Below are 22194 nucleotides of genomic sequence, written 5' to 3'. Positions count from 1 at the left end.
CTTATCATCTTCTAGCCTTTGTATTGTTGCTGTTTGTTTTTTTGTTATTTTTAAAAAGTTTTTCATTTCATGCTCCCATATTACAAATCTGCCCTCCAGTTCAGATAATCTATCCTTAGTTTCTTTCAAGCTCGTATGCCAGTTTTCGATAGAGTTTTTAGTTTCCTGGTAATCTCTTTGAACCTGCTTCATGTATTCTATGTTTTCTCTATTTTCTCCATCAAACAATTCTCCCCTCTTTTTCTGTTCTACCATTCCATCATCTGTTTTTTCTTGGGTGGTGCTTAGCATTTCTCTAACTATTCTACTTATATCTTGCTTCAGGTAGTTAATAACTTCATTCCTGAACTTGTCTATGAGGCTCTGGAGATAACGTTTTACATCTATTGCATGTGTCTGATATTGCATGTTTCTCAGGTTTGGGGCTGAGGACCCTTTCTTGTTGCTCCCTCTTCCCATATTTTTTGTTCCTTTTATACAAGTGTATATAGGAGGCCCAGTTTCTTTCTTTGTCTGTTACAGTTTGTTTAAATTGCGCTGGTTAGGTGTTCCTGCCCACTGCAGTGTACTAGGGAGACACAGACCTGGGCAGCCTATGCTGGGCCCGCACCTCCAGGTCAACCTACCGAAGGCTTCACTGCTAGGGTGCACCTCCAGCAGCTGGGACCTGGTTTGGACTAGCCTACTGGTCTTAGTCAGTGGTGTCACACAGGCCAGGCACTCCTCACCAATCTTGCTTGAGAGGGGAATATGTGACTGAAGTCACTGCAGCATCCTGTTCTGGGTAGTCTGCCTGGTCCCAGTGTGTCCTTTGCTGAAGCCTCCTACTCTATGGAAGGGTCCTCGATCCTCTCACTCATTGCAGATCAATGCAGGGCTCCCTGCCAGTCCCACTCTCGACTCCATTCACCACTTCCCACTCTCAGAGCTCTCGTGCCTCTCTCATTGCTGTGCTGATTGGGAAACAGCAGCAGCTGCAAGAAATTCAAATCACAGCTTCCAGTGGCACGGGGTCCAGCTTCTGCCCTGAGACCTTATCTGTTCCTGTTATATCACTGGGATTGCGTTTCCAGTTGGTTTCTCTTAGTTTAGTTCATTCCTGGGTCAGCAAAGTATATCTCCCCTTGCTTAGGATTTCTCGTCCTGCACCATTCCTGGATTTTAAGCACGGTTTCTCAGAGAGCCTCCAAAGCTGTTGCTATCTATCCTCCATGTTCTCCCAGAAATCAAGTAAATAAAACTCTTGAAGATATTGGGGTAGGCATACTTTATGAAGAGAACACTGATTGCTCAGGAACTTTCACAAAGAATCAACAATTGAGATCACATCCTATTTAAAAGCTTTTGCACAACAACAGAAACCACCAACAGAGTGAAGAGACAACCCACAACGTGGAAGAAAATGTTTTTCCAGCTCTATCTCAGACAAAGGATTAATGTCAAGAATATGTAAAGAATTTTAAAAAATCAGTATTTCAAGATTTAAATCCAAAAATGGGCATCTTAGATGAATACATACTTCTCAGATGATGAAACACAAACAGCAAATAAATATATTAAAAAAAAAGTGTTCAATATCACTCGTCATTTGGTATACAAATTAAAACAAAACTGAGATTCCATCTCACCCCAGAAAGAATGGCTACTATCAAGATTTCAAACAAAAACAGATGCTGGCAGATCTGTGGAGAAAAAGGAATCACTGTTGGTGGGAATGTAGATTGATTGCACCAATATGGAAATCAGTGTGTAGATTCCTCAAAAAGGTAGGACTAGGGACTGAGGATTTAGCTCAGCAGCATAAGCACCTGCCTTGCAAGCAGGCATCATGAGTTCGATCCCTGGTACTGATAAAAATGAAAAAGACAAAAAAAAAAAAAAAAAAAAAAAAAGGTAGGACTAGAGGTTCCATTTGACCCATCTATTCCCCTTTTAAGTATCTATCCAAAAGAATTAAAACCATCATACCACAGTGATGTATGTTCAGCCATGTTTATAGCAGAATAATTTATAAGAGCTAAGCTTGGACAAAACCTAAATGTTCATCAACTGAAGAACAGATAAAAAATGTGGTATTTTTATACAAAAAAGAGTACTACTCATCTATAAAGAAAGATAAACTGGAGACTTATATAGGTAAATGAATGCAACTTTGGACCATAATCAAAAGTGAAACAAATAAAACACACATATGTAAACATAGCCTTGTGTCACTAGTGTGAGAACTTAAAACAACATAAGTATATATATATATATATATATATATATATATATATATATACATATATGTATATGTATATAAAAAAGTAGTTAGGATAGGTATGCTACTGATTTCTCTGGGTTCACTGAAGAGAAAGATTTATTCTGGTATTGTTTAGACAACTGAATGCAGAAGTGGTCTGTGTGAATGATTTGGGGATGACAGTGAGCAATGTATGTATCACCATTGCCCTCTGATTGACTTGTTTTGAAATTTTGCATAGTATTTTTTTTCTTTTTTTCTCTTTGAAATAAAATGGATTTGAAAAAAATAAAATTTAAAGATAAAAATCTAGACTTCTGCAAGAGTAAAAACAAACAAGACAACAAAAATTCACACATTCACATCTAACACACTGATAGAATCTGTCCTTAAAAGATGCTTAATTCGCCCGTTATCCTCACCTCTGCCACCACTAATCTGATCCACTGCTCCCTGAACCTCTCGCCAGTGCCCCACCCTCAGTAAGCAATAGCCAGGCACCCTCTTCACAGCAGCCAGAGGGACACTGTAGACACAGATCCAATCGAGTCTTAGCACTCTCCTGCTTGCAGTTATCCAAAACTTTTCATTTCACTGTATTCATAAGTAATATAAACCAGATACACATATGTTAACATCATATTGTCTTCCTAGTGTAAGAAGCTAAAAAAAAAAAAAACAAATAAGCTCAAAAGTGTACAATAAGTATTGTGTATTATGTATTGAGTACACAATAGTATTGTGTATTCAAAAGGAAAGAGCATCTGGGATGGAGTAAAGGAAAAAAAAAGAAATGGAATGGAAAAAAAAAGATATATCTGTATGTATACACAAAATAATTAAGATAGTTATATTACTAATTGCTATTTTTCATTGAAAAGCAAGGTTTGAGCCTAAATTGTTTGATAAGTTTTTGTGCCTATCTCTTGTGTGAATTACCAAATCGTTCATCCACCAATCATAAAGTACATTACATGAGTAAAAACCAACTGTTACTCATTTCAATAATGAGCCGTTGAAAGGTTTTCTTAAAGAAAACCTTAACTTCAACATCCCATTATCTAGTGAGGTAGATTTTCAATGAATTGTTACTAAATGATTAAATCCAACCATAATAAATCTGAAACTGATTGCTTCACATCATATTACTCTAGGGAGCTTCAAGGACAATGTAGTTTTACCACTGAGGATCGAAATAGTTCGCAATAGATCAGCAACTGGTTTCAGATTTCCATTAAGAGTTAATATGGAGGTCTGCCCCCGTGGACACTATATCAGGTAGAATCAATAATGTATAATCAGCCCCCACAACTGCGCTGAATAAGGGTCATGTTCATTTCCTGTGCTCAAAGCACTCACACATTTGGATGTTTTCATAAAGTCTAGTTATAAAAGTATTAAAAATAGATGCCTTACGTTGTATGGAAAACAACCTCTTACACTACTGTGGTATGCAAATAAAAAAGTACAAATAATGTAGTTGAATAGCATGTCTGATTTTCTGTACTAATTCTCTTTCATTTTTTCTCTAAGAAACTGAACTGACATGAGTACTTACATTTGTGTAAATGTCTTTATTATCCTTGGCTTAAAGGTATTTTAAATTGTAAAGTGTCATCACCATTAATGAATAGCACCATTTGAGATACAGAAATGCAACAGTTACCATTTATACTACTCAAATAAGCTTACTGAGCTTCTAAAATAAGAAAAGTTCCATTACTTAGTGATACACATCTCAGGGAAGCAGATGAATTAGAAGGTTTAAATAAAATATCATGTAAGGAAAGGGACCAAAGAGTCTATTAAAATACCAAATGTTTCGTTAAAGGAAAGAATTGGGAACTAATATATAACAATTATACAAGATGAAGTAATATATCTTAAGAGTACCAAACAATTCCCTGAATTCAATGTATTTTTATTCCCTAACCAAAATTCTCTTCATCTGGTGCATTTGGAGTCTTTTGTTATTTCTTTGGAGGACACTGAATAACTTGCATGAAGAAAATGGACATGTGACTTCACCATAAGAAAAACCTTGCTTTACTGATAATTGTTCCTCAAAAAATGATGAGTACATATATGAGGGAGGGTGTGTGTGTGTGTGTGTGTGTGTGTGTGTGTGTGTATGTGTGTCTGTGTGTGTGTCTGTGTGTGTGTGTGTGCTGGTGTGAGTGTTGTGTAGTTTTTAAAAGTTTGTATGCTTCAAGGATGTTTTTAGCTAAATATCTCACTTGGTTTCTTGAAAAATAAAGATGTTTTAGCCGTTTGAATTTAAGTATTCAAATTTATTAATTTTTACATTGAACATTTTCATATCTGTATAAGAAATTTGTTTTTACCCCAAAGTCTAAAGCTCATTATTTTGAATTTTTTTACAAAGAGTTTTAAATTTTTGTTTTTGACATATTCATTTGATTACATCTATATTTAGTTTATGGCATGAGGTAGGGATACAATTTAACTTCTCAGTTTTTGGTAAGCACTTTTCAACTTCTATATGGAATAAAGTCGCCTTTTTCACTAACTTGTTTGATTCTTACAACCTGTAGAGAAATGAGGTGGGTTTTGCTCTTTTCTGTTCTGTTAGCTCATACATCTCTCATTAACTCAGTGTCATATTTTTTAAATTACTAAAGTACATAATGAGACTGAACCTGTTATACAGTTCTGACATTCTTTCTCAAAGTGTTCTGTCTTCTCTTTGTTTTATGACTTTCTATATAAAATTTAGAATGCTTGTCATATTACATCAACACTCCTCTTTGGCTTAACGATGGAAAATGTATAAAATATGCAAGTCTAAATTAATTGGAGAAATTATGTATCTTTGTATTTTCTTCCTATGCAAAAGACTGGTGGCCTTTGTGTTATTTAGATGTAATCATAAATCTTAAAAAGTTTTGGAATCTCTTTTCCTTTCCATTTTTACTATTTCATTTTCCTTTCTTATTTTTGTTAGCTTGTGTTCCTCTATATGTGCTCGTGTCTGTTTTTGTGTGCGGGGACTGAACCCAGAACCTTGTATGTGTCAAGCGCGTATCTTACTACTGACCTAAACTTCTCTCTAACCATCACTTTAAAGTTTTCTTTCCATAGCATTTGGCCATTTTTGTAAACTTATTTCTAGATAGTTAATATAATCTGACACTTTACAAATGTTTCTTAAACTATATTGTCTACTATTTTGCTCCTAAATTTATGAAAATCTGCTGAACTTTTTCTGTATGAGTCTGTATGAAGCCTAATGGTTTTCAACTAGAGGTGATTTTTTCCCTCCCTTAGTGGATACTGACACTATCTGAAGGTATATTTGTCACAACTGGTGAACAGCTGATACAGGCAACTAGAAAAGGCCACTTAGCTTCCTAAAGTGCACAAAGTGTATCCTTACAATACAGATTTAACCCAAAATATGAATGTTTTCAAAGTTCAGAGATCTTTGTACAGCTCTCCCTTACACCTAATACATTATCACTAGATATTTTTCTTGTATTTTATCCCTTAAAATAAATTTTAGGAGTGTTACCCACAGATGTCTATGCCATTACTTCTCTCCTATGATTCTTATTTAAGCATTTTTCCCTTTGCATTGACCTACGTAGACCTCTAATACAGCCACAAGGACACTATGGACGCATATTTGATATGAATTGGCAATATTAAACACATTTTGTCATTTTTAACTTTAAAGGCATAGCTACCACATTCTACATTTAATTTTCTATTCCATTAAAGCCTTATTTTCTGTCATTATTAGCAATTTTAAAAAGCCTGTTCCATTCGAAATGTATCATTTTTATTGAAGGCTCATACTGACTATCAGCAATGTTTCCTCCACTTAATGAGTTAATCACTTCCTTTAATGAATTACTCCATGAATTATATTTATGCATTTTCTAATTTCGTATTAAGGAAATTGAACTGGACCCAACTTAATTTAAAATCTCATATTTGTATGCACCATTATTTAACTTTTGTGAAATTCTATGAATTAACTGAACGCTATATTTATGTTATTATGCTCTTAAAAAAATTGAGTCCTCCCTATGAACCCTCTCAAAACAGAAAAAATAGGTCAACTACAGAATTGTCTTCACTCAATTCTCCAAAGCAGCTTTTCAGTATATTTTTAGATTTTATATTAGTCAACCTTCTGTCAGAATTTCCAGTTTTAAAGCTACAACTGTCGGGGGTTAGAATCACAACATATTTTAAGCACAAAGATAAATACAATTTTTCACTTCAAAGATTTTTAATGGGCAGAATAAGACTGGAGTTTTCTTCCCACTTGATTTGTTATGTCCGTCTTGCTGAGTTTCAAATTGTTCTTTTTATTTTATACTACTCACGCTTTGTACAAATGTAGTGTTTGAAATAGCATTAAGGTCTAATCTTTTAATATATTTCAGAAATAATATTTTTAATGTTAATATATACAGAATCACTGTGAACCAATGAAGTTCAGCGAAATTTATAAGAACAGATGCCAAAATATGTCAGTATCATCTTTCAGGTGTTGAATTTTTATTCCCTGGTTCCTTGTTAACTTTAAGAGATCTTTCTTTTTGTAATCCTGTAATCCTGCCTTCTAATTAGAAAGTCTATCCAGTTTCATTCAGGTGGTCTTGCCAGCTTTCAATGGAGTTTTTAATTTCTTGGATATCTCTTTGAATATGTTTCATGCATTCTAATTCTTTCCTATATTGTTCATTTCTATGCTCCTCTTTTAATTATTTACATCTTCTTTAGATATGCTCAGCAGTTGTTTCACTATGGTTGTCATTTCTTCTTTTATCTGAGATATTATTTGTGATCTGATTACTTTGCATCCTCATGAAGTTGTTTCTTGACTTTGGTTGCTATCATTTCAGAAATTTCATGTGTGAGAATTCTAATTTCTTCTATGCCTACATCTCTTGGACTTGTTCTGCATAGGCTGGATGTCTTAGATTGCATTTTGTTTTGTGGTCTTGACATTTCCTGGTTCTTCCAGACAAGTCAGTTGTGGGGTCAGGCTCTTCCCGCATTGGCTGCCAGTCTGTGGTGTGGGGGAATGGGCTAAGCACCTGGGTTTCTCTAAGACCCAGTTCCCAGGTAGGCAGTGGGGAACGGGATAGGCTTCTCTGGACCCATGCAGCTACACTCACTAAGACTTCTCCAAAGTTGGTGGGGGCTTGGCTGGCTGCTATTCCTAGCCTGTGCTGGTTACCAGCAGGAAGGTTCCCCAATGGCAGCCTGAATAGAATTTTTAAATAAATAAATAACATTGAGGTGGAAAAAATCAATATACTCTAAAGATTTAGCAAAAGCAATTAAGAGTAATTTTACTAAATTATTTAGTCAAAGAGAAATTTAGCATTGCAATTATAGAGTACTACTTAATGAATAACAATGTATTTCAATACCTGGAGGATGTGGCTGAGACTAAACATATGGACACACACACATGCACACACAAATAGTTTCTATGCATGATGCCAAATCTAAAATATCAAGGAAACAATTGGTGATTATTAAGGGTGGATCACTGGGGTAAGATCTGGAAGCATATATCCTTTCTACTCCCTAGAGCCCATGCTGCCTCAGCCTGCCACACCACTGTATGTTTTTCCTCTGCCAGGCCACCTTGCCTCAGAGCCAGCTGGCTATGAACTGAAACTCTACAAACAGCTGCAAAAATCTTTTCCTTCTTTAATGAGTGGATGTCTGGTATTTTGTCCCAGGAACAAGAAAGTACCAAAGATAAATCATTTTAACATAAATAATTAAAATCTTGGCTTTCATAAAACAAATAATTTTTAAAAATCAACTAAGAGTGTGAGCCAACGGTGGCTACAGTCCTGATCTCACCACCACTGCAGCCACACTCACTGCCACAGAGGTGACCGGGGATGTGTGAGCATGCAGCTGTTGGTTCCAGAGCTGCACACTGCACTCATTGTCCTGGCTTTTGAGCATCCCATTTGTCCTCCTGTCCAGGCTAGAGGGGAGAGGAAAGGGGGAGGGTGGCACAGTGGTACATGGAGGAGTCTGGGTGTGTGGGGAGGCCCAATCCAGGCAGCATTCCTGCCTGTGACTCCTCCACCATGGCCAGCACCGGGACAGGGACAGGAGGATGCATGGCTCCGGGCTCTGAAGCATGGAGGGTGTTCTATACAAGAGGAACAACCATCTCACAGGTAGGCAGACTCGCTGGTTTGTTTTAGGTAAAGGAATCCTATCCTGCTATGATTCACAGGACAGCGTTTGCCGAAGGGAGACAGAAAGCATAAAGATGGAAGTCTGTGAAATTAAAGTTCATTCAGCAGACAACACAAGAATGGAATTAATCATTCCAGGAAAGCAACATTTCTACATGAAGGCAGCTGAAAGGCAGTGGTGGCTGGTTGCTCTGGGATGCTCCAAAGCATGTTTGACTAATACTAGAACAAAAAGAGAAAATAAAATGAGTGAAACCAGTGAATCTCTGAAAACCAAAATGTCTGAACGTCGTTTCTACTGTGACCTCTTAATGCGACAAGTTCACACAACCCAGAAATTTGTTCACTATAGTAAGATCCATTCATCTCCCAGCGCAGAGAACATGAATGAAGCTCGTCCCTACTTAGTGCTTCGTGTAGTACATTCCTCACAATGCACGAGGAATGTGTGAGGATGCAAATGCCAAGTTTAAGCCTCAGATGTTTCAGCTTTCACGTGCAGACTCTTTGGTTTCTCCTGTGTCACCATCTCCTGTTCAAATGATGAAATGTTTTGTCAGCCACCCTGGTTCTTGCAGTTCAGAGAGGAGCAGCTACTCTATGGAAGAATCAGGCTCTCTACTTCACCAGCTCTACCAGGGACATCAAAGTACCTACTCAGATGTAGACTCTTGACATAATGACCCAGACAGACCCAGACAGACCTGTTCACTGGTTAAGAAATACACTTAATGGAGATTTGGCATCAGCAGCCACTCCTGAGGAAAGCAAATTTATGGGCAAAAAGAAATCTGAATCACAAGATCCTCTTCCATCCTTCCCTACCTGAGGAAACTATAATGTCCTACTTCCTCTAAATATTGCTATGCAAATGCTGCTGTAATTACACTTGTGTTCCCTTTACTTAGGATTACTTGCACTTCACAGAATATTGTGAAACAGACAAACAAAAATACTCACATACTTTTGAAGTGTATTTAATCTTTAAATAGTTTATTTGCATGAATATTTTCCTAATAACTTCACTGTATGAATGTGCATCTCTTTTTTTAAACAAATGATAGTATAATATTTTGACATCCATAAGACAAATGTGGATATTTTTCTAAAGAGCTGTGAGGGACTGATAGCATAGTAAGTGTGGATTGTAGTTTATAAACAAGAAATCTTACAACATTTCAGTTTGACAGAAGTATGATATATGTAACTTGTGCCATGGACCAAAAGGTCACTTTACTCCAGTTTAAAATGAAATATGATAGCAGCATGATGGTGACTGTATTATACTCCTTTGGGCAAAAAGAAAACATTTGACATGCCTCATATCTTTAGCCCAAATACCACAGTATATTGAAATTTTTTCAAAAAATAGATTTGCTGTCTTTCACATGTGAAATTGATACTACTTATTTGTCAATATCAAATTGGGTGAAAATATTTAATTATGTATTTATTTTTTCCTTGTTGCATCAAAAGCTGATTGTGCTCTAACTTTCATTACCTATCAAATTTAAAATGTGTATACACGGTTATTTACATTATACTATGATGGAGGTTAAAGTTGTGACCTTGCCAGAGAAATAAACTTAAACCAGAGAAATAAACTACTTTCAATGAAAAAAGATTTTAGTTCTTTTTTTTCCTTTCCTAACATAGTCATTAAGCTGCTATTGTAAGATATTGTTTGCAGCTCTTTGGAATATCTAGAGACTGTTTGTTTATGAATATGTTCTTCAAGGTGACTATTACATATCAATGAGAATGGCATTATATAGTTAAAGAACAAATAGTATAGTTTGGTAGTGCTGTCCATATCTATTACCAGTGTTTGTCTTATAATCTGTTTTTTAAAATTGATTTTGTCTAAAAATGGTTTTGTCTAAGGTTTTGGATTGACAGCACTTTAAAACAAATAGACTTGGTGTTTTTAGTTAATGATATGTTTAATAAATATGATAGTTTTTGCATTCAAAAAAATCAACCTAGAGATTTTATTTACTGCTTCTGGTTTTTTTTTTTTTTGCTTTACACTAAAGAGAAAATATGATATTTAGACATGCAAGTGTGATTTATTTCACTTATGAGTATAGTCTCAAGCTGCATCCATTTACCCATAAAAGTCTCAAGTTCATCCTTGTTTAAAGCTTACTAATACTCCATTGTATAAAAACACCACATAACATCTAAAATACATTCATAGTGAGAATGAAAAGGAAAGAATGCTAAAAGGGAAAGAACAACTGCAACAGGGGAAAGGAGTAAAAAAAGAAGATAGTATGTGTGTGTGTATATATGAGTGTGTGTATATCTGTGTATGTGTATGCATGTGCATGTATACATATACAAGATAAATAATGATACTATCAATCTCTGTTCATCAAAAACAGTTTGTGTTTTCATTGTTTTGAGTTTTCATAATTTTTTATGACTAAATCTTGTAATCTGAGCAACTATATTAAAGATAATAAGCAATATATTAACTAGTGTTAATTTCCTATTATTTTGTTTTGAAATTCTGTATCACTTTTATCCTTTTCTGTTTTATCCTGTTTTTTTGAAATTAAAAAACTAGAGAAAAGTAGCAGTTTGGATTAATATACACAGTTATTTGGAAAATAATAAATATGTAGCCCCATAAAATTGTGGAAATGAGGAGAAAATTTTAAAAAGAAAATTCATTCAATTTCAGTAATAATATAAACATGGCCTCTAACAACATATTAGTGAGATGAAAATGTTCAACTTTTATCTCAGATTAAACACAGGCGAAATAGGGGTAAAACTAGTGCTTTTATTCTGTGCTGTTAAAAACTAAAATCAATGCAACCATCCCGGAAAAAAATACACTTATTCTTTGACCCAGTAATAAACATTTATGAGAAATCAGAAGGACAGCTATATAAAGGTGTGTACAAAAATGTCCGCAGAACCATTGTAATGGAAAATGTTTCACCTTCTAAATGTAAATAAATATTAAAATCTTGTGTTTTGAAAATAGGAAAACAATATAAAGTATCAATCAAGACACAGATAAATAATGACACATACAATTACACAATAGAAAGGAAACGTAGAAATGCAAAGAAAAAATAGAAAATGTAACAGATACACATATAACCAATTGATCTTTTATAAAGTGGCCAAAAACGTATTATCAGAGGAAAGACAGCCTATTCAACAAGTTGGCTGGGAAAACTGAGTGTCCATTTACAAAGGGAACTTGGATTCATTTGTCTCATGATGTACTAAATTAAAAATCAAAATGGGCCAAATACCTAAACATTAAAACAGAAATACTGAAACTAGTGGAAGACGAAATAAGTAAATCATTTGAAGTCAGAAGTGTAAGCAAGGGTTTCCTAAACAGAACATTCATTCTGCACAAAAAATAATAATAAGAATTAATAAAAAGGGGTTACAGCAAAGGTTAGAAATTCTGCACTGGAAAGGGATCAGTTAGTAAAGGGATAACCTATAGAATGGGGAAAAATTGCCACCTAATCTTCAGCAAGAGGACTAATAACTAGCATATATAAAGAACTCAAAAAAATTAAATCACCTAAAATAAAAGACCCAGGTAAGAAATGATCGAGTAAAATGAACAAACACTTCCTAGAAGAATAAAACAAAAGATCAACAACTATGTGAAAAATGTTCACCATCTTTGGCCATTATAGAAAGGCAAATTAAAACATTGCTAGGATTTCCTCTTCTACCAGAAAGAATGGCAGTTATAAAGAAATCCAAAGACAATGAATGCTGGCACAGCTGCAACTAAGAAGGAACTCTTTTATATTGTTGGTGAGAATGTAAACTAGTACAATCATTATGGAAATCAGTATGGCGATTTCTCAAAGAACAGAAATTGTCAATTCCATATAATCCTTCTAGGTATCTTCCCCAGAGAGCGAAAGACATCATACTACAGCAATGCATGCATACCAATCTTACAACAGCACAATTCACAACAGTTAAGTCCTGGAAGCAGTCTCTATGCCCGTTAATAGATGATTGGGTAAAGAAAATGTGGTATCTATACATAATGGAATACTACATGCCTATAAAGAAGGACACATTTGAGACCTTTGAAAAAATAGGTGCACTTGAAAAACATAATGTTGAGTGAAATAAATTAGACAAACAACATTAAATACCATATTATATCTCTTATTTGAGTAATAGCTTTTAAACCAGGTTAAAAAAGCACATAATAATAGCTAGTTAGAAAAAAGATAAGGGGATATATCTTTTGCAAGTTGGCATGGGTACAAGAAGCCAAGGGTTAGAAGAGAGGAGAGGGAAAGGGGAAATAAACAGAATAAAAATAAGTCATGTCAGTGAACCTGTTAACCTCCATGTTGTTGTTGATTGATTAGTTGTAAACTTGAGTGGAGAATTCTCAGCTGATTTGAATCAGCAGGATTCTGGGTGCAGAAGAACCACTTTAAGGAGATTTGTTTTCCAAATGGTATAAAAGGATTATGGGAGGGAATAATTACAGCTGCTTTTCTTTGGAGGAGTTTTGCTGCAGCTGATTTCCCTCAGAGAACTTCAGCTGTTCTCTTTGGAAGAGGTCTGATGCTCGCATTCAGCAAGGATGGCTGCTGTAAGGAGCCGGAAGAGGAGCTCCGGTCTTTGCCTTTCCTTGGTGTGTGTTCTCCTGTTCTCAGCACAGGTCCTTTAGCTTCTAGCACCAATCTTTCAACCCCCTGGTGCAGACCCCTCAGTATTTAACCCTGCGTCTTTTGGCCTCCTGATGTTGACTCCTAGAGGACATTGATCTGGCCTCAGCCTTCAGGTGCATCCTTCTTCGTATCACTAGCATGCATACAGATTGTCCACACTGGACTCTGTGAGCAGCCATCTTAAGCCAGTCTTGTATGTTTCTGTGTCCTGCATTAAATCTTTCCCACCCGTCAGCTCTTACAAGCACTGAGTACTTCACTCAATAAATGTAAACATTGAATGTTACAAACATGAGCCAAGATTAACATCAACAGGAATGAAAATATGCAAAGAGGATTTAGAGGAGGGAGGTAGGAAAGAAGGCGAAGCACATTAAAAAATAGCAAGCTGTGTTATATACATGTATCCTCTCCCCAAAATGACTGTTACCTACATGTGCTGCAAACATGCTAATGAAAACAAAAGATGGTGAATGTTATGATATGTGAATTATGCCTCAGTAAAATATTTAGAAGTAAATATAAACAGATCTCATTATTATGTGATGCATGTATAATAGTAAATGAGTGAATAAAATACATGATAGATGCTGTGGATATATATATATATATATATATATATATATATATATATGATAAGCACTAAAGATAAGCACTCTCAATTTTGTTAGGGAAATAAAATTGGTCTACATTTTCTTCTTTGTTTTACTTCCTGTAATAGATGATTTTTTTAAGGACATAAGCAACTTATGTGTTTGATTTAATCTGTAAGAAAGATAGGAAATCTAGGAGAAAGAACAAGAGAAGGTATTTTTGGTAACTAATACATGTTCTGTAAATGGTTAATATACACAGATTGTAGCACACAGAAGAAACAGTTCTCAGAGTCTGCTAACTGAAGAACCTGGTTCTGTCATTCTGGTTCTTTGAAAAAAAAATAGAATTCACTAATGAGTTCAGTTCAGGTCAATCAGATGACTCCTCTCTGAGAAAACTTCAAAACGTATGCCTGCATTTGTGACTAACACATGTCACCACCAAAAGGAAGGAAGGAAAGGAAGGAGAGAGGAAGAAAGGAAGGAAGGAAGAAGGAAGGAAGGAAGGAAGGAAGGAAGGAAGGAAGGAAGGAAGGGAAAATAGGAGGGAAAGAGAAATGAAAGAATGAAGGAGAAAAAGTATAGAGAAACACATGTTCAGTGATTGGGGGCTGCCACTAGAGCTGTTCCTGTAGGTATTAATATTATACACTCTTGGTCTGCATCTGCAATCATAAAATATTTGGACCACTTTGATGCCAAATATTTTTAATTAAAATGAAACAATGTCTGTTTGAGCTGGTTTTTATTTCACTATTTTTCTCATATAATTGAAATTTAAGTTTCATAGACGTTTAAATAGTTTTATAACAATAAGTCATTTGGAAAGCAAAAGTAATATTTCAGTAGATATAAACAATAATTCATTGTGGGTTAAAAGTTCCCTTCAATAAATGTAGAATACATATGAAGTTTATATGAACCAACTACCTCAGCGCAAATGTTTTGCCAGTTAAATGAGAACAATTTCTCATATTTTCTATTATATGTAGCACAATGCAGAAAACAATACTTATGTTAAAACAGAGTTCTAAATTTTAAATTTATGTTGATAGGTTTTTCAGTCTATTATTTATTAGTCTACATGGAAATGCTACATAGAAGCTAGTTTCAATTAGGAATAAATTCATTAATTTTACTTTAAATAGGGGATATACATAATTATTAGATGAACAAACTCTTGTCATTCTAACATTCTGGCTTAAAAAATACACTAGATTTTTTAAAACTAAGGAATTTAGAGTAATTAGAAGTGTTTTAACATAATTGGTAAATTTATATGCAAAAATACATTCCCAGGCCATCACTAGCAGGCTTTTTAAAAAATTTCTCTGATCATCCCTATATCCATGTTTCGAGCACTGCAGAAAATAAATGACAAAAAAATATCTGCCCTCACCGTGTAAATTCTCTGAGTTTGGCCTCTTCCTATTTCTCATTCATCAACCGAATTGGTTCCTGACTCCCCAGGCTGTGCATCTTGGTTTCTCACTTCTTTATTTTCTTTGCATTACAAAACTTAGTTCTAGACTGTTTAATCTCGGTCTTGACTGAACTCCTATACAGATCTGTCTCTCATATTTGATACAGCCTCAAAACTCAAAATTACTTTAGTAGAGTGTGCTCCAACCTAGCCTAGTCCTTCTAGATCCCTGGAAACAAACTACCATTCACCTTTTCTCCTGGTCTTCCTGGCATTTCAGGGAGTTGTACATCATCATCCCTATGTCATACCATCAACAACACTAGCAAACTTACTAAATCCTTATTAATTACTACTTATTGTACATATGCAGAAATATGAGTGTACTTAGAGATCATCTAAGAGATATTAACAATTTTATCTTCAAAGCACCCATGGCAATGTTGACTTTTAGTAGTAGGATGTTAGTGAGATTCAACTTACAAAATGGAAAAAATTTGCTAACTTTCCTTAGACAAAACACTAATACCTAAAATATATAAAGAACTTTAAAAAATTAGACTTCAGGGGCCAGTTATTTAGCTCAGTGGCATAAGCAAGCAGGAGGTTATGAGTTCAATCCCCAGTACTAAAAAAAAATAATTAAACTTCTTCCAAAATTTAAGGATTCAGTTTAAAAAATGGATAGGTGATATGAATAGACATTTCTCTGATAAACAAATACATTATCTCTGGCCATTTTGAAACAAATTAAAACAGTTCTGAGATTCCATCTCACCCCAGAAATAATAACCTCTTCAAAAAAAACAACTAATAGCAAATGCTGGTGAGGCTGTATGGAGAACAAAATCTTTCTCCATAGTTGGTTAGATTTTAAGCCAATACAACCAATATTCTTCATATATTCTATATATATAGAGAGAATATATGAGGTATATATATATATATATATATATATATATATATATATCGAGATTCCTCAAAATCACTAAACATAGAAATTTCATTTGACCCATTTATTGCTCTTCTTGGCATTTCCCAAAAAGTTAAAGATATCATACCACAACAATGTATCCACAGGTATGTTTATAGCAGCAAAATTCATAATAACTAAATCCTGGAAACAGCTTGTATGTCCATCTACAAATAAACAGATTTATAAATGAAATGTTTATATACAATGGACTATTACTACTTCATAAAGAAGGATAAACCTGAGTTATTTATAGAAAAATGGGTGCATTTTGAGACCATAACATTAAGTGAAGTAACTCAGTTTCAGAAGCTTAAATATCGTATGATTTCTTTTACCATGTATTTGGTAATTACATAAATATGTAGTTCTAAATATAACTCTCCCTCCATCTCTCTCTTTCTCTCTCTCTCTCTCTCTCTCTCTCTCTCTATATATATATATATATATATATATGATGTTAAATGGACTAATTATTGTCATTCTGACTTAGAAAAATACTAAGGAATTTAGGGTAATTAGAAGAATATATAGACACACTCAGGCTCTTTGTGAAAAAAAAATATATAGAGAGAGGATATATATGATAGATAATAGGAAAAAGAAGAAAACCAGCTTATGTAATCCAGTGTGTTCAATGTACCTAGAAGTGTACCTTGATTTAATACAATTGTCTTCCCTGTGCTATATATCCTTTGGTCTATTAATCTAGTTTTCGATTTGTATGTATGCTAATTAACCTTAGAAAGCCTTGTGAGATAAATACATGGATCTGATGCTGGAAAACTGAAAGGGGGCTGGAAGGAGGGAGGAAAGGAACTGAGATATGTTACATACATGCACCTGCCCCACGTGAACATAATTACTATGTACTGAAAACATGTACTAACAAAAACAAATAAGTAAGTTTATTGTTTAAAATTCTGTGTGAAAGACTCATGAGCAGACAACCACACGAAGGAAAATATCTCTAGTTTCAAAACGTTTTGGAATCAAGCTTCCCATACTTGGGTGATCATTAAGGAACTGCTGCCTTGTGTTTATTCTTCTGGGCAGAATAAGGTGACTAAAGGATGAAATGACGGAAGAGTCTAAAAAGTGTTATGTTGTCAATAATTCTTACAGGCTTCATTCCTCAGTGCCATGTCTCTGAAAGTGGAATAAATCAATAATTTTTAAATCAAAAATTTTGTTCATTTGAATAATTAACTAAAAAATCAATTTCATCTCTTTTCCCATTGATTTGCTGTAGTGTAAAAACAATTAACCAAGTTGACATTTTGTTTTTGTCAACATGAATTCCCAATTGAAAGAAGTTACTGCCCTATAGCTATTTCTGTTCATATTGGTGATTAATTTCAGCTTTCTCAATATCTCTCTATGTTCGGCTAATTGAGAAATTGATCCCAGAATCTAACCACATTTAAGAAAATGTAACAAACAAAAGCATTAAGCCCTCATGACCCTGAGATTTTTGCCTACTGTTGGAGTCTAAGTTTAATGGAAGTTTAATGCAATTGTATATTCCTGTGAGAAAACTAAAATTGAGCATATCCACAGAATATGTTCTTCCAAAATTAGTATCATTTTTACACTGAATTCTCTTGAGTATTTTTTTTCAGTTTTCTGTATAACTCTCACACTTGTATCTGCCTCTACTTAAAAACTTTGGTATATTTCTAGAATTAACATCAGTAAGCAAAGAATCGTATCCTGATGCATACATGTCACATGTGGTTACTTGTCCTACATTGAAAGAGGAAGCTTGATGTTTGGCATTGCACTGGCACCCACATGGCTCACAGATAAATGTAATAGAATGCCAGACTAATATGACTCAACTGAACCATCATAAATGTACTGCTTTCTTGAAACACTATTACATTTCCTAAATACATACAAGCATTCACATGTCAAATATTCACTAATAAAACCAGTAACATTCATCATTTAGAAAGTTGCTACCCCAGGTTAATGGAGATGGCACTATAAATATTTTTTTTTGATTTAACAAGGTAATTCCCTACATGGTCTGAAATGAATGTCTAAAAATAATAAAATATATTCATTGGAATTTTTATGAAGTTTTTTCTCCCTTGCTTTGAAATTGCCAAATGTTTTATGCTTTCTGATTTAAGGGCCTTCTAAAATTTAGTTCTCTAAAGTTGAAAGAAGCATTTTTATGACTAAAGCATCCTCAAAAGCTTACATAAAATATATACTGTGGATTTTAAAATCCTGGGAATAGCCTAAGAGAATAGTATATATAATACATAGCAGGCAGCAAGGTTCTGCTAAGCAGATTTGCCTGAAGAAAACAAAAACTCAGAGGCCCAAGTTACTATATTTTTTTTTTCTGTTATCTGAAAGTTTGAAAGAATTCTATTTAAATCTATTAGTTGCTTCATTATTAGTTTGTTCTTATAACCTAACAACATTAAAATACAATGGGAAATTAGGGAAAACAGCAAATATGTAATAATTCAAAATGTCACATGGCCTTTTATATTTCAGCAATATATAACATTTTAAATTTATTTCTATTTGTTCATCCCTCATTGTATTTAGCTAGTTTTTAATATTCTTTACCATATCAATAGTGATGTTGCTGAAATAATCATGTCATATCTAAAGAATACACTGCAGTTTTACCTAATAATAACCAATAATCAGAATACCTTATTAGGAAAAAGTAATGTTAATCTTTCTTAATTCACATCCTAGTTTATTGTGTACTATCACAAGAAAACAGTGTCTAAGGGTCAACATTAAATTATATATGTTTCACCTGTTTATTGCTTTTAATGCTTAACTCATAATTTTTCATCTTTGCTATGGAAAATAGAAGAAGCAAAATCTTACCAAATATCACAAGAAAGAAGTTGAATATATTAAACATAGAGAATCTTAATTTTAAAATATTTAAACTTTAATTTTAACCTTATCTATTATAGACATATTCATATTTATGGTAAAGAAAATCAGATGAAGTGGTATACTAAAAATAAAGAATAAAAAAACAAAGAAGATATTTATTTTCATTAATGACAAGCCTGGTTATTGTGTGATTGATATTCTTTCTAATTATATCTGAAGTGATATAATTTAAAATAAGAACATACTTTCCACCCAGCTTTGAAACTTTCCATTTCCAATTATCAATATAATTTTATGTGGAAAACTCTATATGAATACATAAGCTCACTAATGTAACTTTATTGGCTATACATAATTCCTTTTACATATGTATCATAATGTACTGCATCAATCCTTTTTACCTATAATTTGATTTATAGCAAAATTATTTATATCTCACATTTATATCTTTATACAATGATCAATTTTCTTTTTTAATTTTTTCAACTGGATTGACTGTGTCATAGGGCACAAATATATAAAATTCTGATGCAGATAATTTCTTTTTAGGAATTTCATATCTAAATAGTGCCTTGAGAAACTGTTGATATTTATATAATACAAAAAAATATTTAGGAATTATTCTAGGTTACAAATAAATGCATACACACACAAATTTTGCTTTCTGGCCTATTTATGGTACTTAACTTGTACACAAATCATTCAGGAAAGTTTCAGAAAGCATACTCTGACTCAGTGGGACCAGAGTGCATTCAAAGTATGTACATTTCCATTAACCTCTGCACTGTGAAGATCCCAGTATGAGCAGAAGAACCTACAGATCAAGCCCTGTACGTTTATGACATTACTAAAGATAGCTTTCACCTCCACATCTAAACCAGATTGATAAGGAACCTAAATTCTATAGACACCTGAATTATTCATAAAGGAGCTTCATGATAATGTTAAATCATCTCAAATCTTTAGAAAATAGTGTGCTTATGAAAACATTATTTCAGGGAAATCAATTCCTTCATTTCAAAACTCAAAGGAAATATGATATGAAGAAGTTCACTGATACCATTTGATTGTGATTGATGAAATGAATAGCACAACTGATGGAGATGAGCACCCTTTGTCCATCCATGTGCTCATCTCCCTTCCAAAACCTTTCCCAGAGAACACCATGTTCACTTACTGTGCTGGTCCCTTCTCACATAGGTGAGATGCAGCTTTCTCTCTCAGTGCATTTGTGTGGCACAGCAAAATATTCAAAACTAGGAATTTGTTGGTTAATGAATAAATGCACTTTAAACCATTTGAGAGGATTAAAATTCAAAGTCATGGCAAGACACAGTAGTCCTTTTGCAGCATCCACACCGAAGCTAATTTGATGCATGAGGATGTCAGCTGAACACTGTAGACTAGGAATTGCTGCAATTAGAGCTGGTTCATAAAGGCAGCAGTAGCAACTGGTTCAGGAGAGGTCAAGCATCCCCATTCCTTGTGTTTTTAAATTGAGATGTCTGCTTCTGATTCGTGGATAATGTGAGAGTAAATACATTTTGAGTTGAAAAAATATTTTTAAATAGTTATACAATTTATGCAATAGGGAGAAGTTGTGATAGACAAAAGAAACACAGTATTAAAAGGAAAAAACCCATGGTTCCTCAAGAATACAGAATCATATACACAAAAATGATTGGAAACAAAAAGATTTCCTCTAGAGATATAGTAGTAATAGCTTGTTGAACATGAGTGCTCATAATGACACTGAACTTAAAGATGATTAAAATGCTAACTTTTGTTTTGTCTATTCTACCACAAACTAAAGTGAAAAACAAACATATACATACATAATTAATGGATTATACAAAACAATCAAAATACAAAGCCAGGCCTGATGGCACACATAAATCCCAACACTTTTAGAGACTAAAGCAGGAGGATCATGAATTCCAGCCCAGCCCAGCATGAGCAGTTTAGTGACACAGTGAGACCTTGTCTCAAGATTTAAAACTAAATAAGTAAATAAGGGCTGAGAATGTTGTTGTGTGCAGTCCCTGAGTTCAATATCCAGTGTGGGGGAGGGGAATAAAAAAATACAAACATGGCTTACAAACAGTTGCTTTTTCCCAAAAATTCGTGTTTCTCTTGCTCAGAAAACTACAGTGTAGAACATTAATGTTTCCCTGAAACATGTAGCTAGAGAAGAAGCATTAGCCTGTTGTTTAGGCCAAATTTAATTTGGGTAATTATATTCTAGCTGCCTTGAAGTCCCTGGAAGTTTCCCATAATCTGTGTCACTTCTTGTCCTAATCTGTTTATAGTGGTCTATGCTCTTTCAAGTGGTCATTACCATCTGCCTCAAGGTGGATAAATTTCAGCAGGAGGGAATATAATTTCTGCATTACAAGAGTATTCAACATGAACAATCATTCCCCTGAAGTTTGATGGTGCAGACATGCTTGGGACCACCTGAATAAGAAATGGAAATCTTCACAAAGATAGTGATTGGCAAAAGTGTTATTAGTCCTTTTCCTCCTATTTCTCCTTTTTCAGCACAGAAATTCTGTATACTTTGAAGTATGAATTAAAAGCAACAAATGCCACATTTTTCTAACAGGTGAAAGTATTATAATATTTTAAAAGTAAGTAAGGCATTTAGATTTTGAATCTAAACTTCTATCATGTACTAACATTATTTTTCTGTTTTGTTGTAACATACTGCCTAAATATAATTCATTAGTTAATAACACTTTACTTTTCCCTATCATGGCTCTTAAAAGAGGCAATTACATCTATAAACAGATGTGATGCACTTTATGTGACACAGAGGCTCCAGCTACCTTCCTACAACTCTGTCACAAAGTAGAGAATTCCCTCTAGTTGACAACTATTTGAATGCCAAACACAAGTGTAAAACTCAACAGGATTCTCTGAGAGATGGACTCACTAACATGTTAAAATACCAATAATTTTATTCACTAGCTGAATGCAGGATTCTGATGGTATAAGACATATGAACAAATAGGAATATTTTTAAAAATCTCAGAGTATTGGAGGAGAATTTTAGGTGCAAAGTGTTGTAGAATGGGCAGAAAATACTACAGGCTGCAAAGGAACACTATAGACAAAGTCAAGAGATCAAGACTGGTTGTCAAGTACAGATAACTGGTGTTTGCTAAGGTAGCATTTTAAATTAGCCCATTT

General features: G+C 34.0%; 1 protein-coding gene and 1 pseudogene across 5 annotated transcripts in view; one reads left to right on the top strand and one right to left on the bottom strand.

The window, feature by feature from the left end:
- Grm8 (glutamate metabotropic receptor 8) overlaps nucleotides 1–22194 on the bottom strand; it is a 783619-nt gene that overhangs the window by 168441 nt on the left and 592984 nt on the right. The window lies entirely within an intron of this gene.
- Nucleotides 8388–9382, top strand: LOC134472679 (pleckstrin homology domain-containing family A member 3-like; annotated as a pseudogene).

This window comes from Cavia porcellus, unplaced genomic scaffold (assembly GCF_034190915.1).
Source record: "Cavia porcellus strain 051 isolate PalLab524CR breed Dunkin Hartley unplaced genomic scaffold, mCavPor4.1 scaffold_2, whole genome shotgun sequence".
In the NCBI taxonomy this organism is placed as follows: domain Eukaryota; kingdom Metazoa; phylum Chordata; class Mammalia; order Rodentia; family Caviidae; genus Cavia; species Cavia porcellus.
This window is presented reverse-complemented; position numbering and strand designations above follow the sequence as displayed.